The following is a 21,484-nucleotide window of genomic DNA, read 5'->3' as shown; positions in this document are numbered from 1 at the left end:
CATGTCTTCATTTCCAGTTGAAGACAATAGTGTAATAGGATGTTAAAACTGGATTCTTCTTATCATACCTTTCACTGGGATGGCAATATAACATACGTCTAGTACCAAAGTATGAGACGGACCCTGCAAATGCATAATGCACCAGGAGAATGGTATATGTAACACTTGGAGCCCAGAATTTGGAGGCTTTTCACATACTCTGAGAATGTAAAAGGTGGCAGTATGGGGAGAATATCGTGAGGAAGAATCCTATGCAGAAAGCTATGCTGTTAGCCCTAGCCACCCCACCTCAAGCCAGGAGGCTCTTTCTCCTAGACTAAGACGGTCTGATTTGTGTCTTTTGGATTTAGGAGACACCGTGGCCTGGAGTTTTCTCCCAACTAGGGATTCTGAATTGGCAGCAGAGATCAATGAACGCAGCTGCCCCTTCTCTCTAGGGGTGGGGCAGGGACGGCCTCCTGGGCGGGAGAGAAAGCTGGCCTGGAGCCATCTGAAGTCTGAAGTCCTGCCCAAGCAGACTGGCTAGAAGGGCTGCCACATGGTCAGCCACGTTCTCTTCTCCCCATGTCACAAGGTGGGCAGTGCCCAGGGACAGCAGCTTTCTCAGCCTACCTACAACAAGGAGATCTGTGGCCCGGCTGAGCCAAGATGCCATGAACATGCAGGGCAGGCAAGAAATTAACCTTTGTTGTTGCAAAGCACTGAGATGTTGGGACATAACTACAATGCAGTATAACGGCGCCTGCTTCTCTTGGGGACCACTCTCCTCCATCATGCTTGATATGGTCCAGGAGTGGTTGAACCACTCCAGTCCTAGGTGTGACTGGATGTGACTGGGTCTGGCTAATGAGGCCCCCTCCCCAGGTGCAATGTTTGGTGCTGGGATCCCAGCAGGGCCACAGTGTGTCCTCTCTGGGACTTTCGCTGGAGCTAATGGAAAAGAGATACTTTTGTCATGGGAATCACTAGCTCGAAGTCTGTTAGCCTAAAATTACCACTTACTATCATTTGGCAAAGAACAGCTTGACTAAGCACGACACCACCACAGAAGAAAACATAGCCAAGAAATGGAGAAGGGGAGTGAGGTTTGGGTCCCAGGCCTTGCCATGATGGAGGAAGTATCAATAAATCGCCCATTTTCTTTGACCACGATTTGGCTTTGCTTCTGAAACTTGCAACCAAAAAGAGTTACAAGCCCAAACACTGCAAACCAATATGGACTCACAACGCCCATTTGACACACTCAGTGCCTTGGCTGAAAGGGAGCTTAAAATTCAGACTTACTCCTCTAGACTGTAAACCACACAACTAAACTCGACAAGAATATGTTCCATTTGTAATGCATCTATGGATATGTAATAGCTCAGAAACGCATTCCAGCACCTCACTTCTTCATCCTCACGACACACTTCCACACTTCAAACTACCACGTGGTGAGAATCCCAGCACAGCTTGCCTCATTCTCTCCTGCTTGTTATGAGCTCAGAAAGCTTTAGGTGTGGGGTTTTGACGAAATGAACATACTCATCCTTTATCTGTACAACTATAATCACCTGCACAGTGCTGGAGTCTGACCACATGGTCCCACAGAAGCCTGGAAGCCGCTACAAAGCAATATTCAACATCACGTGTCCTGTGACAGCCTGAGCTGGGGAATGTTTCATGAATGCTAATGCTGCTTGAGGCTTGACTGTAAAGCTCCATAACCATATAAAAGTTATATTATAAAAGATAAGCAAAATTACGTTGGACAACAACCAGCAGCACATTTACATTGATTCTCTCCAGGAAAGATCAGTGGCTTAATGGGCCACAATTACTCTCAAACAATCTAGTCCTTCTTCTGTAGGGTTATCTGACTGATTTAGGTCATTTCAAGGGTTTCTCTGTTTATTTGAAATGTTCAGCTTTCACTTTTTGGCATGGGAGGAAAAGTCATTCATGAACAAATTCTTAAAATTTATTTTGGCCATTGTTATCTTAAGATAACTAAAAATGCTACATTATGCTGAAACCCACTTGGCAGCCTTTTATTTTACTTTATTTTATTTTTTTGAGATGGCATCTGGCTCTGTCGCCCAGGCTGGAGTGCAGTGGTGCATCTGGGCTCACTGCAAGCTCCGCTTCCCGGGTTCACGTCATTCTCCTGCCTCAGCCTCCTGAGTAGCTGGGACTACAGGCGCCTGCCACCATGCCCAGCTAATTTTTGTATTTTTTTTTTTTTTAAGTAGAGACGGGGTTTCACCATGTTAGCCAGGATGGTCTCGATCTCCTGAGCTCGTGATCCGCCTGCCTCGGCCTCCCAAAGTGCTGGGATTACAGGCGTGAGCCACAGCGCCTGGCCCATTTTTTTTCTTTTCTCTCTCTCTCTTTTTTTTTTTTTTTTCTGAGACAGGGTCTCACTCTGTTGCTCAGTGGTGCAATCATAGCTCATTGCAACCGTGAACTCCTGGGCTCGGGTGATCCTCCCGCCTCAGCCTCCCAAGAATCTGGGACCACAACCACGCACACCACCATACCAGGATATTTTGTTTTTTAATTTTTAGTAAAGAAGAGGTCTCATTATGGTGCCCAGGCTGATCTCCAACTCTGCGCTCAAGTGATCTTCCTACCTCAGCCTCCCCAAAGTCCTGGGATGACAGGTGTGAGCCACTGCACCCAGCTTGGCAGTAGACAAGGACAGTGGCATACAGTGAATTCCTTCACAAATAAAGATCTTTTCACAAAGAGAGACCAGCAGTGCTCCTTTCCCTGAAACCTCCTTGGAAAGAAATGGCTTGGGACTGTTTTTTGGGCTGAGCCGCTTACAAACACTTAAGTCACTGCTCTGGGGCTTGCCACAGTTCCCCACTGGAGTTGAGGCAGTTCGGCTGAGAAACAAATAAGCTCAGGGACTTCCCTAAGCCCTGAGCAGATAGATCACTAAGTAGAGCTCTTGACTAGGAACTAAGCAAAGCTTCAGTTTCACAAAAAACATCATTGGTTGACCCCCACAGTGCACTTCTTTCTCTGAACTCAATGACCGCAACTTTTCACACCCTTTTTAGCAAGGGGAAGGGGAGGTAGATTAACAAGCTGTCTGAATTCTTTTAAAGATAGAGCCCATTTCTATAGAAATGGTGCACATCAATATTATGCATCCCGTAGGGTTGCTGTGAGGATTAAATGTATGTAAAGGACTTAGAACAGTGCACAGCATCTCATAAATACAATAGAAGTGTTTGCTCTTATTATACTTTAAAATATCATGATAAGCTTCCTGTGTTCTGAAAGTATGAGCAAATATGCCAGAGGGTGTTATCAGATTACCAGCAATCAGGAATTCTGGGGTGATAACAGTAAACTGAAAATAAACAGATAAAATTTAAGTATTTGAATAAAATAATATATAATAATTTCATGTACAGAGTTTTTTTCTGCTTCTCCAAAGTAAAACATTAAAAAACTCAGTTGAATCTGTTTTTACAAGATAAATATCTAAAATTTTATATGCAGTATTATGTGGTTTACAGGAAAATAGTCAGATTTTTTTCATAGAAATTCTTCTGAATGATGGCGTTAAAGAACACTCAAAACACTGAGACTCAGGTTTAATATTAATGAGTTTGAAATGTTGGCCCTGCCTAAAATTATTAATAAATTTCAAGGAGGCCACTACGAATCCCTGTAATTTCACCTTCTCTTTTAATAAATCATAAGGTAATTTTACATTAGGACGAGAGGGTTGGAAGTATGATTTAATTATGAAAGCTAATAGTGAAGCCTGCAGCAAAGGGAAACACATCCTCCTCCCTGAGCATTTCTGCAAAACGATGGAAATCCAGAGCACATATTTGCAGCTTGGCAACGGCTTTAAGTACACAGTATACGTTACTAAACTTATATTCTTTATATTCACTTGTTCTGACTTTTACCTCCAAGTAGAGTTGGGAGAAAATCAAAGTCAACTGGGTTTCACAGAAACAAACAATACATAGGAATCCTCATTCACTAGTATTTGTTATAATATTAACTCAATACAAGAGTTAGGGTGACTTATTTACCACTGAAATTACTTACGAAAAATTTTCACTGGAACTCTACATCCAGTGAGTAACAACAATATGCTCTGCATTCATTCAAGAAAGAATACAGAACAAAAAAAAGTGCCTCAAATTAAAACCCTTGGTATTTTCTTCTTAAAACATAGCCAGATTCTACCTGCACAATCTTAGAAGGGAAAGATCATAGTATAATCAGCTGACTAGGAAAAGCTGTTAAATGTGACATGTGTAAGAGTAACAGCCCGGGCCAGGCACGGTGGCTCACAGCTGTAATCCCAGCACTTTGGGAGGCCGAGGCGGGCAGATCACAAGGTCAGGAGATCGAGACCATCCTGGCTAACACGGTGAAACCTCGTCTCTACTAAAAATACAAAAAATTAGCCGGGCGCGGTGGCGGGCGCCTGTAGTCCCAGCTACTCGGAAGGCTGAGGCAGGAGAATGGCGTGAACCCGGGAGGCGGAGCTTGCAGTGAGCTGAGATCGCGCCACTGCACTCCAGCCTGGGCGACAGAGGGAGACCCCATCTCAAAAAAAAAAAAAAAAAAAAAAGAGTAACAGCTGACATTGATTTCACAGTTTATAACATATTTTCATATATGTTGTCTGATTTTATTCCCACACCCACTCTGTGGTGGGTCTGGTCTGTCTCATGTTAGGGGAAATTGAGGTGCGAGGGGAAATGCTCGTGCCACAGCTGGTTTGTAGCAGAGCTCAGGGCTGGCAAGCTGAAGACCAGAGCTTGTTCCACTCTTCACACGGTCCCTCCAGCTCATCAGTAAAAAAATACATAAATAACACCAAAGGAAGTGTTAAGCAGTCACGTGGACTTCGTCCTGCACAGAAACTCTTTCCAAGAGATTTTCAACAGAACAAGGTGATCTTTCCTTGGGCAGAACTTGCCCCCTGTCGGTACCACCAGCACCAAGGTGTGGGCGAGCCCAGCCCACCAACAACTGCAGCTGCCAGAGGCCCCTCTGTTTCCAGCATCCTGGGCAAAGGGTGACATCATGTCAGGGAACTATGCATCCCTCTCCTAAGGACGCTGAGTAAACAGTCTGCACAGCTTACAAACCACACATCTCGACAACTCCACCGCGTCCATAACCTAAGTGCAGCTGGAGATTTTATTAGCACTTTATGGTCCACATGATCATTTAAGGAGGGTAAAAAGCTCCAGTCAAAGGTATTGCTGAATTAAATCACCTTAGCAAATCTCTGTGCTATGAAAATCACTACTATTGGGCATGTATTTTAATGGCCTTCTCTGTTAGCTATTTGATGGGGTGGCAGGTGGGAGCTGGGGGGTGTATCTCTGATTTCAGTATGGAACTGGAAATAGGCCAGGCGCGGTGGCTCATGTCTGTAATCCCAGCACTTTGGGAGGCCGAGGTGGGTGGATCACTTGAGGTCAGGAGTTCGAGACCACCCTGGCCAAGATGGTGAAACCCCATCTATACTGAAAATACAAAAAAATTAGCCGGGCATGGTGGCATGCACCTGTAATCCCAGCTATTCAGGAGGCTGAGGCAAGAGAATTGTTTGAGCCTGGGAGGTGGAGGTTGCAGTGAGCCAAGATCACACCACTGCACTCCAACCTGGAAGACAGAGTGAGACTCCACCTCAAAAAAAAAAAAAAAAAAAAGGTACTAGAAACAGAATCCTTAATGCGAAGAAGCAAAAATGTGTATGTGTTTGTCTATTCTGGATACAAGTGAGATGCTGAAATCTTAGATATACAGATTTTTCTACAGATCTTTCTTTTCTTGCTTTTCCTTTACTGAAATTTCTAGTTAGATTTGACTTTATTATAGTCATCTAAAGTGGAACGGAAGAATTTATTTTTTAATCAGAAGTCAGACGGAAAGGTGGAGGGCTAGAATTGGGACAAAGGTAACATTTGACCATGTGAGTCTGAAAACATGTTTCTTCCATTTCCATCTTTATCTCCATGGTGGGTGGACAATGACAGGTTCAGGAGTAACTGGAATGCTCTCATTTTCCCAAGACTACAACTTGGGAAGTTTCAGCCTTTCCTTTTCTTTTTAAAATTCTTATTTAAAGACAGCATCTTACTCTATCACCCAGGCTGGAGTAAAGTGGTGTGATCATAGCTCACTGCATCCTGGAATTCCTGGCCATCCTTCCACCTCAGCGTCCCAAAGTGCTGGGACTACAGGTGCGAGCCTCATTTTTCTAATAAACATACACATAAGATGTCTTAAAAGGTAAATCTCAATTCTGTTCTTTCTTTTCCAGAAATATCATTTTATTTAAGAAGACAGTAGAAAGATCATCCCATGCTGGGAGCTGGGCCTCCCCCGCATTCTGGCTGACAGGGCTTTAGCATGGGCGCTGCGGCCTTAACTCCTCACAAGTCCCGTGGGTCCCCATGTGACCTCAGTCCACCTGTTTACCTGAGGTAAGTGTCTGGGCCTTTCCTCAAACAACAAAGACACAGCAGAGCTGGGGAGTGGGAGCTGCCACATAACGGTTCCTTCAGAGGTGGACAGTGGTGGGCAGGGGAGCAGATGGAGCCGGTGAGCAGCCCCAGGCCGGGCTAGCAAGTCAGTGGCCTCTGACGAGATGCCTCGTCGTCCTTTCCGCCCCTCCCCGACCCCACCCGCCCGCCCGCCCCGGGTCTTGTGCTTCCTGCCTTGCCTCCGTCAAGCTGATGGCAGGCAGCTCTGGCCCACGTGTGCGTTTCCTTTGGAACACACAGTATTAACCAGCACAGTGTTTTAAACTTGAAGTATAGGATCAGGCTGGATTGTCTGTGGTCCACTGGGTCACTGCCACCCTCTCCTGAGGTCTGCTCCACACACGAGGTGAGGCCAGGATGCTGTGCCCCGCAAGCTCCCCTCCACGTGGTCTGCCTCAGAGTCCACCGTGAGAGCCACTGCAGGGCTTCGGAAGGGAGGAGAAGCTGAGATACTTCAGTGCAGCTGCAAATGGATGCCCGGGCAGACCGGGCAGAGGACAGACAGGGAGCCTCCCCAAGCACTAGGGAGGTGCCTGCCTCAGTGCCTACAGATGCTTCTTCAGGCCCAGGAGCAGGAGCACTGGGGCTGCCAGCTGCCACAGCCAGCCCGGGAGTGTCAGAGGGCTCTGAGGCCAGCCCAGGACTCGGGCCGCACCTGGGTCCCCCAGATGGAGATCTCTGGGGTCTGTGAGAACTTCCCTGGCCTTCGTTTCCCATCCCTTTCAACAGTGGTATAGCCTGCAATCTCCTCTATTTAAACCCTCTATACATGGATTATCTACAGTGGCTTCTGTTTTCCTAACCAAGTCCTGAACCAATGTAAGACTTTTCATAAAAACCTAGATTTCCAATTTCTTTTTAAAAAATTATACCATCTGGCAAAACTAGGCTCACGTGGCACATGGCAACAATAGGCTACCCCTTCTGGAGAAGCATGCACCACCCAGTGGCCAGGGTCCTCCGAATCTGTGATTCCGTGGCCATTCTCTATACCACCTTCAGGGCCCGCCCTGCCTGGGACCCTGTAGGGATTTTAACTTAAGAGTCTTGATCCAGTTCTTCTCCTGCCACCCCCCACTTCCTCTCTCCTGTGCTCACATGACATCCAATCCCCATTTAATTGAAGTCGACAAGGCTTCTTGAACTGACACCGTCACACCCTCGGGGAATCCGTAGCCAGGCACCAGTCTGCACCGAAAGCATGCACAGTAGAAACCTGGCTCCTTCCAGGAGACTCCTTGTAGGTTAAGTTATTCTTGATGAGAAGCAACTTAACTATTATTTTTAGACGAAAACAACCATGGATAGATTATAAAGTCAAATAACAATGTGTCTCTTTTAAGATAAAACACAAGATCTCAAAGAAACGATCTTCTGCAGGCCACTTCATGAGTCCCCTTGAATCCTCTGAGGTTCTGACTTAAGAGGGAAAATGGTAGGGGAGCCGTGAATGAAGTTTCATAGTCCTTTATATTAATAAAGAACTTCACAGCTGCAAGGATTTTAAGACTTTTTAGAATGATTAAACTTTAAAGATGGAGTTTCTAGGTTTCTGATGAATTCCTATGAATACAAAATAACCAGATATTCATATTTACGTATGTGTTTCTAATTTAAGTAATCCTCTAGGTATTTTGTATCTACAGGATCAGATATTCGGATATTTGTAAAGATAACGGTGACTTTTCAAGCTCTGAATACCAACTGAGGTTGTTTTTTGTTTGGTATCAGGAAGGTCATTTGAGTTTAAAATAAAAACAGTTATTTGAGATATTCGAATCCACCCATTTAAGTAAAGGCCTGGTCCAGTCATTCTGAGAGCAACCCTTCAACGCTTTAATTAAAGAGGTCTACAACATCAGAATCTAAGTGTCATGACCAAAATATGTACTCCAACTCCATCATTTATTTACATGGAACTACTGAGAGTCAAGTCTCCAAATTTTACACTGACTGATGAGTCTTCTGTACATCAACAAAGTTAACACAGATTGGCCTTGGAGCAGCTATCGAAACCACATAAACATTGTATACTAGTCAGAGGCTCACCAGGGTTGTAAAGAAGACTTACACACTTAGTCGTAAGTCAACAATTGCCAGATTAGGCAAATAAACAAACCTATATAACTTTCTGAAAATAGTGCAAGTGACACCTGGTGTTCTACTGTCTATTGAGAAATGCATAATGCCACAGGACTGAACTGAAAATGTGGGCTCCTTCTCTCCGTCTGCAGTTAGGTCACCGACAAGAGGAAGAGGCGCTATGAAGAAGGAGCAAGCCAGTCTGTGCAAAATTCAAATATCCTGATCCTCAGGTTCTCTCAAACAGTCTCTGGGCCCATCTAAGACTGCCTCCCAGGGTTTTCTCAGGTTCAAGCTGCTCTCTAGATTCAGACCTACAGGATAAAGGTCCTGGTGTGTTTATTATTTTGGTACCTAACTCAGTGCCCAGCACGATGTAGGCCTTCAAGAACTGTGGACTTGAACTGGCTGATTGACTCATGAAATCCCAGAAACAGACCTTTGGTATAAAGGGGCAGTATTGAACTTAACCTGGACTTTATGCTCCTGGAAAACAGCAACAGTTAACATCTTCTCCCACCCCAACCCCTGAAACCCTTTTGTCTTCCAGGAAACTGCTGACTGCAAAGAACTTGTCTTCCCCGTGTGACTTAGATGGGACTCACAGATGCACACTGTATTTACCTCCAAGGCCAGACACAGGCCTTCCATGTACTCCATCTTTATCTCATAAATTATTAGCCAAACTGTTTGTTTCCATTGACCAACCTGGACAAAATACCCACTAACAACTTGACCAAACTTTAATCAGGACCTTGACTCCCCCTTGAGCAAGCAACAGGACAGCCCTCCTAAAGGGCCTCCTAAGGATCCAAAGACCTCAGGGAAAACCCTCCGGATATGCGGATTCACTGTCCCATCCTTCTTCCTGCTCTGCCCACCCTCACGGCCTTGTTCACTCCTGCAATCCTCCGTATAACAGAAAAGCCCTTTCTTACAGACCTGGGAGGCCCTGGCAGGTATCATGGTCACAACCCTTATCTCTACCACAATAGTCTTTTCAGATGAAGATTCTCCTTACCTGAGTCTGAATTCATTTTTTATTTGACAAAAGGAACTACTCAAATATTAGCAAGTAAGTCATCCCCTTAGCACATTCTCTGTGACAACGCAGGCCCTCCTGGCCACCGCCCTTCAAACTGCCCCCGAGGAGTGACAAGAAAGAAAGATCAGAAGTGGAGGATGTCCACCTTCGTGTCCTTTCTTGGTGTGTTCTCAACCACATAATCCTTTCAGATGTAATTTTTTAGCATTGTCCTCTTTTAATATTTATCATAGCACTACCTTGACTGTGATGAAATATTCATGTAGTTTCAATAGCTACGGCAAAGCCAAGTCTATGACAACGTTGTTGATGAACAGTGGAGTTCACTACATTAATGTAATGGATGCACTAAGTAATCAAATATCATTCCATGTTGATAATCTTCAAAAACTGTATGCCTCTTTTAATAAGTCATTACACTAGTCTGGTTGCATTACATAACCTTAAAGTAAACACATTAAATGTTTAGATTAAGGGAGATGCTATCACTCATGTAATGGTGCCTCTCTGCACAAGTTCCAAATTTTTGAATCTGACACTCAAGACTCTCAGAAACCTCCTCTCAAACGACTTTTCAAGCTTATCTACCTAGGACACTGTTTGTCTTACAATAGAGCTCTTTACAATGACAAGAAAGAGGCATGTGTAACTGTCTTCACTAATAAAGGATTTTCTAAAGTTAGCAGAGACGGCCAAACGTGGTGGCTCACGCCTGTAATCCCAGCACTTTGGGAGGCCGAGGCAGGAGGATCATTTGAGGTCAGGAGTTCAAGACCAGCCTGGCCAACATGGCAAAATGTCATCTCTACTAAAAATACAAAAACTAGCTGGTGTGGTGGTGTGCACCTGTAATCCCAGATACTCGGGAGACTGAGGCAAGAGAATTGCTTGAACCTGGGAGGTGGAGGTTGCAGTGAGCTGAGATCGTGCCACTGCACTCCAGCCTGGGCAACAGAGGGAGACTCTGTCTGAAACAAACAAACAGAAAAGGCAGTTGGGGTGTTTTTCCCCCCACATATTTGAAAAGAGAGCTAGTGCCAACAGATAGACTACAGTTAACAGGACGGGATAGAGAAAATTTTCCCAGATTGTCAGGAATTACCACCAAGAGTAAGATAAGGCTGGAGGGCTTCTGAATTATCAAAGAAACACACAGAAGCTCACTGGCCATTTCTGAATGTCAATACTTCCACTGACTTAGCTCTTAAATCAGATAACTAACAACAGAGGAGCAATTTGTTTGACTTTGAACTAAATAGGCAAGCAGTGTTGATATCATCTAAATCTGGTTATAAGTAAAGGACAATGTGAACATTCCTAAGTACTAAGATCCTCTTCTTTTATCCTGTCTCTCCCCAAATATAATGTTTTCCAGGTTGCTCTATTGTTTTCTATGTAATATTAAAGGGCTTCAAAGTTTATGGTACATTCAGACTTAGCTATTCAGGATTGACAGTTTGGTTATAGACAGTTAAATGAGTATTCATCAAACACGGAATTCAGAAACAAATACTCCTATATTAAGTGTTTGGGATAAATAAATATGTTCATTTGCTACACATTTGCTAATTGAAAATTGAATTTTATACACAGTTGTTAAGTTTAAAATAGCCTACAAGAAAATGAGATGAAGAAAACATTACAAAAGAACCAAAATCCTTGTTTTATGTTCATCTCTATCTATGCTACACTTCCTAAATTCTTCTGAGGTCACAAAGGATAGGTTTTAAATTACTGCTGTAAGTAAAAATAGTTGAGACATCCTAAATGTCCCAAATACGGAAATGTTAGATAAGCATGGGATTTAATTCCATGATGATAGCATACAGCCATCCAAGTAATAACCACAAAGCCTATGTATTGAGACAAATATTATGATATAATACTAATAAGAGAAGAATGCAGAATTTCACACATGTATAAAGTCCTAAGCAAAAAATTTATGAATATGGAGAACATATGTAACCTTCAGAGTCCAAAATACTGCAAGAAGCATTCTATACTTTAAGAAAATGCTATGTTTATCTGAAATTCAGATTTAAGTGGGAATCTTGTATTTTTATCTGGCAATGATAATATTAGACAAAATTATTTTACTAATATAAAATATAAAATAAAATGCTGTAAGTGCTATATTTAATTAAACAAGTTTGTGTCCCAGTAGAGAGGGACAGAAACATGGATGAATGTCACAGCCTATGAAGAGAAGCTTTCTTCCTTTAAATGATAAAATATAAATAACATAAAATACAAGTACAGATGGACATTTTGAAAAGAAATGTAAATATCAATAGATAGTTTGGTTTTTTTTGTTTTGTTTTGTTTTGTTTTTTTTTGAGACGGAGTCTGGCTCTGTCGCCCAGGCTGGAGTGCGGTGGCAGGATCTCGGCTCACTGCAAGCTCCGCCTCCCGGGTTCACGCCATTCTCCTGCCTCAGCCTCCCGAGTAGCTGGGACTACAGGCGCCCGCCACCACGCCCGGCTAATTTTTTGTATTTTTAGTAGAGACGGGGTTTCACCGTGTTAGCCAGGATGGTCTCGATCTCCTGACCTCGTGATCCGCCCGCCTCGGCCTCCCAAAGTGCTGGGATTACAGGCGTGAGCCACCGCGCCCGGCCCAATAGATAGTTTTAAGTTTTAACTGGTTTGGGAGAAACTTCTCAAACATGTTTTAGGAGGAAACATTAGTAATAAAAATGTGTTTTCACAGTGTTTAGAGCTAAATAACAAACATAATACAGTACCCTGTAAAGATACAGTAGCTATAATTGCTGTTTCCCAATATTCATCATAAAAGATTTTAGGACAATTATGCAAATAAAAACATGGTGCCCACTGCCTTCAATATCCAGCTTTACAAATCCTATCTGGTCTTTGATTTTGGAAATGTCTAGGAGTTTGGGGATCCCATGAAGGGCAGAGTTTCTCTGAGCCCCAAAACCACTAATAGAATATGTGCAAGGGGCTCTTGAGGAGGAAGCTGCCCAACGGTGTGAAAATGCACCTCGACAATGCTTGGGTGATCTGTTTCTTGGGTGTGAAAGAATAAAATTTGCAGGCCGGGTGCAGTGGCTCACGCCTGTAAACCCAGCACTTTGGGAGGCCGAGATGGGCGGATCACGAAGTCAGGAGACAGAGACCATCCTGGCTAACACAGTGAAACCCCGTCTCTACTAAAAAAAATTAAAAATTAGCCGGGCGTGGTGGCAGGGGGCCTGTAGTCCCAGCTACTCGGGAGGCTGAGGCAGGAGAATGGCGTGAACCCGGGAGGCGTAGCTTGCAGTGAGCCGAGATCCGCCACTGCACTCCAGCCTGGGCGACAGAGCGAGACTCCGTCTCAAAAAAAACAAAGAAAAAAAAAATCATTCCATTTATCTACTGAATGTTACTCCATCTAACTGTATAGCACAGTAGGGTGACTATAGTTAACAATAATTTATTGTGTATTTCAGCCAGGCACGGTGGCTCACACCTGTAATCCCAGCACTCTGTGAGGCCAAGGCAGGAGGATCACTTGAGGTCAGGGGTTCAAAACCAGCCTGACCAACATGATGAAACCCTGTCTCTACTAAAAATATAAAAATTAGCCTGGCTTGGTGGCACGTGCCTGTAGTGCCAGCTACTTTGGAGGCTGAGGCAAGAGAATCATTTTAACCTGGGAGATGGAGGTTGCAGTGAGCCGAGACTCCACTGCACTCTAGCCTGGCCAACAGAGCAAGATTCTGTCCCCCCCCAAAAAAATTGTGTATTTCAAAGTAGCTAAGAAAGAAGATTTGAAATGTTCCAACACAATAAAAATGCTAAGTGCCTGAGGAAATGGATATCCTAAACACCTTGTTTTGATCATTACACATTATTTGCCTGCATCAAAATATCACCTGTATGCCATAAAAATGTACAATTATTATGTATCAATAAAAATCAAATAAATAAAAATCATTCTAGTATACAGATTTTACAATTCGATTTGTAAATAACCAGCACCAAAGTTCTGCCCGACTAGCTGATGAGCACACATTCTAGCCTTTGGGACCCTCAACATTGACAGCTCCAAAAGCACTTACCAACTAGTCATGGAATTCCTAAAAGACACAAATAATGGTGTTCATTGCAACTTTTCTGTCTGTCCAAGGAGAAACAGATCCTGTACTGATTTACGTAAATTCAATGTAACACACCAAGTTCGTTTAGAATGTTTTCCGAAACTTTTACTCATCACCTACATCAGTAAATCCTAGTTTCCAAAGCCTAAGAATTTAAACATTTCTATTGGAGAAAGAAAATGTCCCTTTGGATGTTTGTATATGGGATCAAAACGTGGCCTCTGTTTGAAAGATCCAGCTAACCTTTAAAACATGTTGGGTGGGAGAGGCTGTGAAATCAATGGGGCTCTTCTTCAGGTGTCAGTCTTCAGCGGGAGCATCACTGAGTCCCACAGAGGAGTATGAAGTCAGTGCCTTCTGCTTCCAACAGACTGAATTCCTCAAGGACATTCACACTCAAATACAGCCACTTGAAAGCCAAGGGATACAGTAGCTGCATTCAAAGAGGGTCCTAAGATCAACATATTGGCTTCTACTCCTTTGACTAAGAATATTAAGCTTTCTGTTTATGTACTAGTTGGATGGCTAAAAGTTTATGTTGTCAGCACACATGTAACAATTTTTATGTTTCCTTCAATCCCCATAAACTTCTTGACACATTCCACAGAGTTGACATTTACTTCCACCTCTGTTAAGTTCATCATCTGTTCATTCTACTTGTGTAAATGATTCCTCAGGGTACAGATGTCCCTACAAATGGGCACCTGTGAAGCACTGCTGAAGCAAACAGCCCATGGTCCACAGCTAGGTCTTGTTCCACAGTGCATGACCTTGACTTCCACACAATCTGCCTCTCCAACGCTGGGACCTGGAGGGGCCCTGGGGGTACAGGTGTTGTCCCAGACTGGCCCTTCTTTCATACTCATTTCCTTTTTATTCCACTGCACAAATGATTGAGATGCCTAGAGTGACAACTCTGAGATGTGTTAGCGTCATTGCTTTCCAAGTGGCCTAAGATGAGAACAAACTATTCCAAGCAGCATCAGAACATTATAGAAAATAGTAAGGCAGGATCGATTGCATCTAACCTTTGGATCTCATTCAAATGCCAACCAATGCTGGAATGTTTCATAACAGAAATAATGTAAAAAGAGAAAACATACCATCAAGAAGTGGAATGAAAAGTATGAGAAACTTCTCACATGCCCTGATTTATTGAAAAATAATTTCCTAAGGATAAGTCACTAATACAAAGATTGGGAATATTGTTTCACAATGAGTTTTTAACTTAATAAGTTGGTCAAATGAAAATCACATCCTTTAGATCAGGTTAATTACAGAAAAAAAAAGAGAGAGAGTGACGTAAACCTCTGACTCTGCAGGAAAAATCTGTAGCACAAGTAAATATCTTAGATAACGGTTGCAGACACAGTTAGACCCAAGGCAAGAAATACAGACACAATCCTACTGGAGAATTTTTAATTCTTCACCTTAAAAGCAACTGGAACATAGAAAATCTATCTTTAGGGACACTTATATCCTGTCGTGTAGTTACATTATTCTTGCAGTTTCCCTAGTAGAACCTCTAAAAGAATATGAATTGGTTGGGAGGAGGAAAATAAGAGAGTTGAATCTACATCTTCACTAATTTGTAGTAATACTAAAAAGATAATAAGAATAGTTATTTGGGTGAATTGGGTGAATGGAGGAAAAGCCACAGAACAAATATTTGCTTTTTTTTTTTTTTTTTTTTTGAGACAGAGTCTTGCTCTGTCACCCAGGCTGGAGTGCAGTGGCCCAATCTTGGCTCACTGCAACCTCTGCCTCCCGGGTTCAAGTGATTCTCCTGCCACAGCCTCCTAAGTAGCTGGGACTACAGGCCCATGCCCAGCTAATTTTTGTATTTTTGGTAGAGACAGGGTTTCACCATGTTGGCCAGGATGGTCTTGATCTCTTGACCTCATGATCCACCCATCTCAGCCTCCCAAAGTGCTGGGATTATAGGCGTGAGCCACCGCGCCCGGCCAAATACTTGCATTTGATTAAAAATAAAACCAAGTTATGGCTTAATTAAAACATCATCAATTGATAACTGCCCTTGCCTAATTATACTTTAAAAGAACTGTGTTTGTGGCTTTCTCTGCTAAAAGCAAAAATTTAGCTCTATGAGCTATATTAACACAATGAAATATTACGAAGGTAGCAGGGGTTTTAGAGTAGGGACGAGGCAGCAAAAGTTGGTTCCAGAGTATAAATACAGCACTTGAACCACCTCCGTGAAGCTGAGTGTAGCCCTTTGTTCCATCTAAACACTGCCTCTTGTCATAGCCAGTGCCAGATCACACTAGAGGAATAGATGTGGGAGGCGACTGTTGCAAAATAGCTTTCCTTTCTGTGGCTTAAAATGCATTAAACTATTAGTCTCAGAGTTTCGAAGAGTAAATAAACAATAGTAAGCATATGAGAACAATGAAAAATCAGCCACAACCTGAAATTACTACCTAGTTGATACTTCATAAATTGCAATTGTTTTTGCACCCAAATGTAAGCTTTAGAGATCAATGTACCTCCACGTTATAATTTGGAATAGTCATAAGATAATCAGGATAATCAGTCTCCATCCATCAGAACCAGTCAGAATTGCACAGGGCACTAAGTCCTCCACCAATGTGGTCGTGTTGCAATCATATTACCAACCAGCATTCCAGACCTATCTGTCCCTAAAATGACCACCAGCCACAGATAACATCAGTCCAGAATTTCTTATGTAATACTTGGTTAATAAATCACCCAGTCTTCTTTTAAACTTCTCATCTGTTACAAAGCACCAATAAAATTATATTGCCACGACTCAAGGGCAAGTTCGGAGGCATCTTTTGCATGAAAAATATTTACCACAAAATATGTTTTTTTTTTTCTCAAAAAGATATGGTTTGTTGATTTGCATTGTTAGCTAAATTTTCTTTGGTGCATTTTTTTGCATCCTGAGGGAAGTCAGTCACTTCAGCATTTAAACAGGACAAATGCAGAAACTGGCAAAAAGAAAACAATGACAGAGGTTTTATTGAGCACCTGCTATTTTACAAAGTGCCTTGGTAGGGGCAAAGGCAGGAAGACAGGAAAGAGAGGGTTTCTAAGCAGGAAAACAAACAAATGATTCCACACACCATGGAGTTAAAAGACTACTGAACAGCCTCTGATACGATCCCAAAACCTTAAAAAGAAGAAAATTTAAAAAGGAAGCTTTAAAGAAGTACCATCAATTTATGAAAATTCTAAATATTAAATCAACTGTAAATCTAAGGACATATCTTTACAATCTTGGCTACAGGGCTTTGAGGATATTCATGTAAACATGACTTGAATACCTAACTATGCAAGGCTGTGTTACCATTTTTGTTGCATCTATGGATCTGGGACCTGTGGTCAGAGAAAGAATATATCTTTCCTGGTCCTAAATTTACTTGCAATTTTTTTTAAGTCACAAATATATGTAAATTAAATCACATTTTAATTTAAGCAAATTGTTTTATTACAAAATATAAAATTGGCTGGTCACATTGACTGGGTGTGGTGGCTCACGCCTATAATCCCAGCACTTTGGGAGGCTGAGGCGAGTGGATCACTTGAGGTCAGGAGTTCAAGACCGGCCTGGCCAACATGGTGAAACCCTGTCTCTACTAAAAATACAAAAATTAGCTGGGTGTGGTGATGCACGCCTGTAGTTCCACCTACTCGGGAGGCTAGGCATGAGAACTGCTTGAATCCAGGAGGTGGAGGTTTCAGTGAGCCAAGATCGGGCCACTGCGTTCCATCCTGGGCAACAGAGCAAGACTGTGTCTGAAACAAAACAAAATAAGAATTGGCTGGGCACAGTAGCTCATGCCTGTAATCCCAGTACTTTGGTAGGTCAAGGCAGGAGAATCACTTGAAGCCAAGAGTTCCAGACCAGCCTGGGCAACATAGTAGAACCCTGTCTCTACAAAAAAATTACAAATAATTTAAAAATTAGCCGGATGTGGTGGTGTACAACTGTAGTCTTAGCTACTGGGGAGGCTGAGGTGGAATGATCCCTTGATTCCAGGAGTTCAAGGCAGCAGTGAGTTATGATTGCACCTCTGCACTCCAGCCTGGGCAACAGAGCAAGACCCTGTTTTTAAACAATTTTAAAGCTGATGGAGCATGAGTTCATTCTCACATATCTGAGGAATTCGGCTTGCCCAGTAAGTCCGGTGCTCCCCAGCCTTCTCAAATATCTCTTGGCAAGGCTTTCATTTGAATTCCAAAAGATTTCAGTCTGAAAGGTCAAAGTCTTCTCTGATAGCAAATGTGGTTAAGCAGTGAAAATGATCTCTATTACACTATTAAATCCAGCAATGAGAGGACATATTTTCATGACCAAATATAGGTGCATTCAACCTCTCTTTGATCTGTAGATAAGTTCTCCTTGTTCTCTGCTCAATTAACAAGTTCAATTATCATGTGAATTCTACTTATAAGCTTCATTATAAAAATCATGTACCAAAATGAGAAGACTTCTTTCTTTTCTTTTTCTTTTTTTTTGAGATGGAGTCTTGCTCTGTCACCCAGGCTGGAGTGCAGTGGCACCATCTCGGCTCACTGCAAGCTCCACCTCCCAGGTTCATGCCATTATCCTGCCTCAGCCTCCCCAGCAGCTGGGACTACAGGCACCTGCCACCATGCCCAGCTAATTTTTTTGTATTTTTAATAGAGACGGGGTTTCACCGTGTTAGCCAGGATGGTCTTGATCTCCTTACCTCATGATCCACCCGCCTCGGCCTCCCAAAGTGCTGGGATTACAGGCGTGAGCCACTGCACCCAGCAAGAAGACTTCTTTCAATCTTATTTAGAACTTTTTAACTTTCCCAGGACCATTGATAGACATTATCAAGATTTACTTTTTAACAGTCTCATTTTAAACAATCAGCCAGGAACTGTTTTGTAAGCTCCTCAGCAGTTGCAAATGACAATGAAAATCATCACTAAGAATTTTATTTCACAAATTTTACCTGAAAAATTAAAATGTTAATTTTCCTTCCTCTAAATTCTGACCTGAGAACAACCATTCACACAATATCTTCCATCTGATATGGTCATCCTTTTTTCATCTGCCAATATGAAAACTAGTAGCAATAATGCATAGAAAAAAACCAAAGTTCTGAAATGAATTTTTCAAAATCATTATTCACAAGAATGTATTTCTATTAATTAAAAAACGAGGTGAAACTCATTAGTAACATTATTGAGGAGAGATAGTCTCAGAGTTCTAGTCCTTGAATATGGTAAGATTTATCTATAAGACACTTGGATAAAATTGTCTTCATCCAGATGCAGCCAGAATGATCATTCTAACAGGCTGACAGTTTAATTTTATAAAATCCGCAGACATCAGAGTTTCAAAGCAAGCAAGACGACAAGTCTTTATCATTTACTTCCCTGAGAATTAAGGTTATATGTATAATATATCTTTATTTATACAACATATATATCTATGTATGTTATATATGTTATATGATAGCATTGATATATATGTTATATATCAATACATACATATAATGTGGGGTTTTTTTTCCCAAAAGTAAGCATTGTACTTTTTTAATCTGTCGGAATGAACATATTTGAATCTATTAAACTAGTCTAAGAAAATGCTGCTTACTATAACAGCTCTAAAATCATTCTGACTCCTAAGAAACTCAGAGTAGAGAAAAGCATGTCCCAACAGATCACAAAAGCTTACTATGGGTTATGCATATGGTTTCAAACATATTTGCACTAAATGGAATATTAGTCTTTCTAGATATACACAATTACACTTAGCTTTTGCATCTAATTTTAATTGGATTTTAATTTTGCTTCCTCTAAAGTGCTAATTTAAATAGGGCAGGTAAAGTAGATGCTACAATTACTAATGCTTTCCAATGAAATGAAGGCAAGCTAATTCCAGCAAAGAAAAATATGCCATATGCTGTTAAATTTCTAGACAAGTAAAACATTACTAAATTAAGTTGATTAGTAGAGATCATTCTACATTCATATGAAACATGACCACAGTATACTTAGGGATGAATCCTTTCCTTTTGAAGAATGTAAACTGGGCCGGGCACGGTGGCTCATGCCTGTAATCCCAGCACTTTGGGAGGCCGAGGCGGGCGGATCATGAGGTCAGGAGATTGAGACCATCCTGGCTAACACGGTGAAACCCCGTCTCTACTAAAAATACAAAAAAAATTAGCCGGGTGCGGTGGTGGGCACCTGTAGTCCCAGCTACTTGGGAGGCTGAGGCAGGAGGATGGCGTGAACCCGGGAGGCGCAGCTTGCAGTGAGCCGAGATCGCACCATTGCACTGCAACCTGGGCGAGAGAGGGAGACTCCATCTCAAAAAAAAAAGTAAACTGATTTAAGTTAATCTCTACACATTGCAGAGAGCTGCAGTCTTTATTATAAAGATAAACTAAGATTGCTGAAAGAGTAGATTTTAAGTGTTCTCACCACAAAGGAAAAGTATGTGAGATAATGTTAAATAGCTTGATTTAGCCCTTCAACGATGTATACTTACATTAAGAACATCATGTTGCACACCAAAAACACATACCATTTTTACTTGTCAATTAAAATAAATCAATAAATACAAAAAACTAACCAGAATTTAGGTAAGTATATATAGTATTGTGCCTGGCAGACAATAGATATTTGACACATATGTGTTGAATGAATGAATGAGCAAAAATCCAGTAAGAGATAATGTAGGCTAACCTGCAGTTGAAAATGTGAGTTGCTCAATATTTGCATGGGAGACTCAGCCACTTGTAATCAGATCGTTTGGCTACTTTCCATTCCTCTAGGATCACAATGGCTACTGTATAAAGACCCAAAAGGAATGAAGACAATGAATTCTTCCTAGTTCTTCCCAGCATTTGTTGTGTTACCTAAGAAATCATTTATTGTGTCAAGCCATAGAAATACAACATCACTGTGCAATAGTAAAAAGAACCCCAAAATGCCAGTTGCAAATACCTGCAGGATATGCATTCATGCACAAATCTCCTCTAGAAGATACGTGCCGAATGGTCAGCACCTTAAACCTTTGCAGTTAAAGCTAAGGGTTTCCCAAACCAGATAGTTCCTTGATGGAGACTTGGGGAGCACCACTCACCCACCACCACCTGCCCCTCTAGACTGGCAGGCGTGTGTCTCAGTACCCAGCAGAAGACTAACTCTGGGCAGGGCTCAAGCCCCAGGATGAGATCCTCAGAGAGATGATGAGATCATCTTCCTGTAGGTAGAGTCAAGAAAAACCCAGCAGGGAACTCTGGCCCCTTTACCTGCCCCTCAGAATAAACAATACACTTTAAATGCCAGTGCTCCATTTTAAGCACTGGATCGTACATGGTCAGATTTTCACCTTAGATCATTCTGGCAGAAATGGAGAAAACAGATTGAAAGAGCCAGATTATGGACCACTTATGAGGGTCAGTACTTGTTGAGAAAAGCTTTTTTGTACCTGAATGTATACTAGACTCAAATTAAGTCCAGGTGTAGATCTACCACCTTCTTGATATTTAACCACGAAATAAAAGTTAGATAATTTTTCTGAGTTTCTATTTTCTCATGTAAAACCTTTCCTCCTTTCATTTCTTCACATGTAAAATCTAGAGTCATACCCATTTCACAGAGCGTTTGCAAATATTAAATGGGAGAAAGAACACACACACACACATGCACACATACAAAATACACACACCGTCTATCCTGCCAGGCAGGAGGGGGATACTG

The 21,484-nt window shown here is 42.1% G+C and overlaps 1 protein-coding gene across 2 annotated transcripts in view; it reads right to left on the bottom strand.

The window, feature by feature from the left end:
• PIEZO2 (piezo type mechanosensitive ion channel component 2) overlaps positions 1–21,484 on the bottom strand; it is a 479,685-nt gene that overhangs the window by 434,778 nt on the left and 23,423 nt on the right. The window lies entirely within an intron of this gene.

This window comes from Gorilla gorilla, chromosome 17 (genome assembly GCF_029281585.2).
Source record: "Gorilla gorilla gorilla isolate KB3781 chromosome 17, NHGRI_mGorGor1-v2.1_pri, whole genome shotgun sequence".
Classification (NCBI taxonomy): Eukaryota; Metazoa; Chordata; class Mammalia; order Primates; family Hominidae; genus Gorilla; species Gorilla gorilla.
The sequence above is the reverse complement of the archived record's forward strand: the minus strand, read 5'-3'. Positions and strand labels throughout refer to the sequence as shown.